Below are 5,251 nucleotides of genomic sequence, written 5' to 3'. Positions count from 1 at the left end.
CCTCCCCCCCCCCCCCCCTTTTTTTTTTTTAATACAGAGGAGTTATGTACGTCTAAGAAATTTAGCCCTGATAAAATTTATGTAAATCTTGTTTTTTTAAAAACTTTTTAGAGATCTAGTACATATTCTCAAATATCTGACATGTTTTCATAAAATTCATTGTTCGCGTAATTGATTTCTTTCATCATGTACCATCCTTTCGATATCCATCTCTTCAAAAATCCTTTAGACCCATGTTTCCCATCCGTGAAAGCCTTCGTATAGTGTGTAGATTAAGAATATACGTCTTGATACTTTTTTGTTCGATTTTTCTCTTTGAAACTACAGAATATATACTTGCCAAAAAAAAAAAAAAAACAGAAAACTGCCTTGGCAACGAATTTTGATTCTGATATATCTTTTCGCTCTTGATACTTGGTTTAAAATCAGATTCTCACTGAGTATATATAAAAAAAAAACCCTAGTTAGTACTAGAAACAAAGTAATTTTAAGATACCAAAATGCTACATTATTTACAACTGAATTTCCAAGAAGCTTGAATTAATGAATTTATTGAATTTAACTATGAAGATAAAGTTCCTATTTCTATATATCTTTTTTTAGGACAACCTTTCAGCTCTATACTAATAAAAGTAGACTTGGACATTATGGTTTTCAGGTCAGTTAGATATGGTTCTTTCTAGTTTTGGGTAGTTCGGATACAGAGCTTTACACCTTTGCAAAACTTTACAAACGTCAAACTTCAACAACAACAAAATGAAAAGGTAATATTTTAGTTTAGATAAACTTTTTTACAATACCACTCTCCTATAAAAGATGTTGTTACCAATTCTATTTTCGAAGCTTGGAGCATCTAGTTCACCCAATCTTCTTCTGAAGATGTTGTTCCTTCATGAGACATGCCAGAAGGAACCTTTTGTCAGTTGTCACCTCGTCGCTTTTCATAAGCCAAACCTTCCAAAAAATTAACTATTTGTTTTTACTACCATAGAACCAACTCAAAAAATACTCAGATTGTTTACCAATTACCAGACCCATTTTAATATTCAAACTATTAAGTTGGAGTTACTGATTTGAATATTTTAATAGATTTGGAAATTCAAACCAAATCCAATAATATTGGTTCTATGGCTCACACATTTTGACTGTAGATAATTACACAAATTAACGGAAAACCAGCAGAATAAATATGAACTTCTACCAATACATTATTGAGTATTTTTTTGCTGAAAAAAACTTATCATTTGACAGATTTTTTTTTTCTTTTTCTTTTTAATCGATCCTATCCAACATGTGATACCATCGTCTCTTACCATCGTCTCCTTCCATCGTCTCCTACCATCGCCAATATCTCCACACACACATCCAAAATCTCTTGCAAAAATTGTTTTTTACATTTACACAAATTTGAGACGGCGTGAGCCTCTACAACATCTCGTGGCTGATTCCTGTGAACCACGACTGATGAATGCTCTCTTTTAGTTTAACATAATAAAATACAATTCAGTCAGGGATAAATTTTAACTATTGATTTGAATATTGAAAAAAATGGTAAAATAAAAAAAAAATAACATAGTAATGTTCCAAATTGTTTATAGATATACAAAAAAAGATAATGTTCTAAGTCATCATATTCATCATCTTCATGTTCGTCATCTCTCTCCAAATTCTGATTCAATCTGAAAATCAATTCCATAAATGTGTTAGATAAGATGCAATCTCGATAGAGTTAAGATACGAAAAGATACGATAGATACAAATCTACTTTGTGTATATCTTTAATATTATGATAGACTCATGTACTCTATATATATAGTCTTCTTATGAATACAATAATCTGTACGGAGTTTTTCAAATTTACATGGTATCAGACGCTTAATTTAGCTTCCAAGCTAAGCAATCGATCCTTCTCTGCTCTCTTCTATAATCTCTTATTCTCTTTCTTCTTTTCCTTCTCTTCGATCTCAATTTTCTCACCATGGCCAATGCTGCACCTTCTTCCAATGATAAGCCGTTTGGCATATCCCAAATCAAAGCATACATCCCTATCACTCTTGATATGACGAAACTGAATTATCAGGCATGGCGAGAGCTCTTTGAAACTTACTGCTCAAGTTTTGGGGTTCTCGGGCATCTCGATGGAACCTCATCCTCAACCCCAAACACCGAAAAGGAATGGAAAGAGCATGACGGTTTGGTTAAGATGTGGATCTACGAAACCAAATCTGAATCAATCCTCGACACTGTCCTTAAACCGAAGAGCACTGCTCATGATTTATGGCTGTCAATTGAGAGTCTCTTCAGAAACAATAAAGAAGCTCGTGCCTTAAAAATTGAAAGCGAGCTTCGCACCACTGTGATCGGCGACCTCTCTATTCACTAGTATTGCAAAAAGTTCAAATCTCTGTCTGATCTTCTCACCAGTCTCGACAATCCCATCACTGAACATGTCCTCGTCATGCACCTTCTCAACGGTCTGTCTGAAAAATTCGATAACATTATTAATGTTATCAAAAACAGAAGTCCATTCCCTGGCTTCATTAAAGATCGATCGATTCTAAAAATGGAGGTAGACCGCCTCAACAAGCAGATCAAACCAGATCCGGTCAACAACAACACCGCCTCTGCTCTTGCAATTCTATACACTACCGCAAACCAACAACAAAATCGTGATGTCTCCAACAACAACACCGACGGTTTCGCTGACACTAATAATTGTGGATTCAACAACAACAACAATGGCTACTATCGTGGTAACAGAGGTTGTGGTCGTGGCGGCCGGAACAACCGTGGACGTGAATGGAACAACAGCAACTGGCTCTCCCCGTTTTACTTTCAACACAGGCAATTTGGTCAACAGTGGCCGCCGGCATTCATCCATCCACCGACTCCGTACTCCAGTTATCCATTTAACTCAATGGGCCTAAACCAAGCTTTCTCGACCCAAAATCATATGATGCAAGCTGGTATTCTTGGTGCTTCCCCTTTCATGCCCAATAATGAAGCCCACACCATTCACACATCAGCATCATCAACTCCACAAGCAGCGACGCCACTTACGATGCTTCCAGCTAATATCACTCAAGCTTTCAACACAATGACACTTCAAGATCCCAGCGATGCATCATGGTACATGGACACAGGTGCCACAAACCACATCACCTCTGATCCAGGTACTCTTCGTTCCATTTTTAATTTGAGCAATCTGCCCTCGGTCACTGTTGGTAACGGATCCGGTGCGGCTGTTACGACATCTGGTCATGGAATTTAATACTCTCTTTCTCGCCCATTTCATCTTCATAATGTTCTTGTTTGCTCATCTATCATCAAAAATCTTAATTCTGCTCGCAAATTTGTTACTGATAATTTTTGCTCACTGGAATTTGACCCTTTTGATTTCACTACTAAGGATATTTAAAATCGGACCAAGCTTCTCCGATGTAACCGTCCTAAGCCCCTATATTCCTTCACTTCGTCACTTCCAAGTCATCATCCTCTTGCTTTAGCCACTTCTCAAATAGATAGTTCACTCTGGCATCGAAGATTGGGTCACCCAAATGATCAAGTTCTTCAACGTGTTCTTTCTTCTCTTTCAATTTCTTGCAAAAAGACTGACTTGACAACATTGTGTCAAGCATGTCAACTGGGTAAACACACTAGGTTTCCGTTTTACTCTTCTACTAGCATTGTTTCTCATCTTTTTGACATAATTCATTCCGACATTTGGACCTATCCTATTTTAAGTGGTAGTGGGATTAAGTATTATTTGATTTTTCTTGATCAATTCTCTCATTTTGTCTGGGTTTATCTGCTTCATCGTAAAAGTGACACATTTGGCAAGTATGTACATTTTTCTAACTATGTTCAGACTCAATTTAATTGCAAAATCAAAGCACTACAATGTGATAATGGCGGAGAGTATGATAATCGGGCATTTAAAAACTATTTGGCGTCCCAATAAACATTAATCCGGTTTTCATGTCCACACACCTCCTAAGAGAATGGACGTGCCAAACATATGCTCCAGACTATCAAAAACCTGGTGCACACTTTACTTCTCCAAGCTTCATTGCCACTTACATTCTGGGTTGAAACTCTCAACGCCGCCGTTCACCTTTTGAACATACTTCCATCATCGGCGATTGAGAATCATGTCCCACCCACAAAACTATTCAAGACGGAAGCTCGTTATTCTCATCTGTGAACTTTTGGATGCTTGTGTTATCCAAATCTTATCCTATTGACTCAACACAAGCTTGCTCCGCGATCCACTCCATGCACATTTTTCGGCTATCTGACGGATCATCGAGGCTATCGTTGCTTTGACATGAAAACCCGTAAGATCATACGCTCCCATCACGTCACTTTCGATGAAGCTTCCTTTTCATTCTCAATGATCCCACCTCAGGTTGTAGTCGTCCTTCTTCTTCTCCTCTTATTTTTCCATCTCCTCATCCTACATCTCGTTGTACTCCTCTTCCAACTAATGTTCCTCCTTCCATTTCTCCTTCTATTACTCAATCTACTCATCCTATGGTCACTCGCAGCAAAAATGGTATCGTTAAACCACGACTTCCATTGTGTCTTCATTCTGACGTCATAATTTCTCCATTACCTCCGTCACATGTTCAGGCTGCTAAGGATCCAAATTGGAACCAATCAATGAATGAGGAATATGATGCTCATATTAAACGTGGGATGTGGAGTTTGGGACCACGACCAGTTGCTACTAACATTATTCATTCCATGTGGTTATTCAGGCACAAATTTAATGTGGATGACACACTTTCTCGTTACAAAGCTCGACTTGTGGCAAATGGGAAATCTCAACAACCTGGCATCTATTGTGATGAGACGTTCAGCCTGATCGTTAAGCCGACCACAATTCGTACGGTTCTAAGTGTTGCCACCTCTCGCGATTGGCCATTGCATCAATTTGACGTTAAAATGCGTTTTTTCATGGTAATCTCGAAGAAACAGTTTACATGCATTAGCCTCCCGGGTTCGTCGATCCATCGAAACTAGATCATGTTTGCCTTCTCAAGCGCTCTCTTTAAGGTCTAAAACAAGCTCCACGGGTATGGTACAACCGATTTGCTACGTTTGCAAAAACTATTGGATTCAAGCAAAGCAACTCAGATGCCTCTCTCTTCATTCTCCACCGTCAATCTGAAGTTGCATATTTACTTTCTATATGTGGACGACATTGTCCTTTACAGCCTCCAACACTGGTCTTTTGACGCGTATCATC

The sequence above is a fragment of the Eutrema salsugineum genome, unplaced genomic scaffold (genome assembly GCF_000478725.1).
Source record: "Eutrema salsugineum unplaced genomic scaffold, Eutsalg1_0 scaffold_5, whole genome shotgun sequence".
Classification (NCBI taxonomy): domain Eukaryota; kingdom Viridiplantae; phylum Streptophyta; class Magnoliopsida; order Brassicales; family Brassicaceae; genus Eutrema; species Eutrema salsugineum.
The sequence above is the reverse complement of the archived record's forward strand: the minus strand, read 5'-3'. Positions refer to the sequence as shown.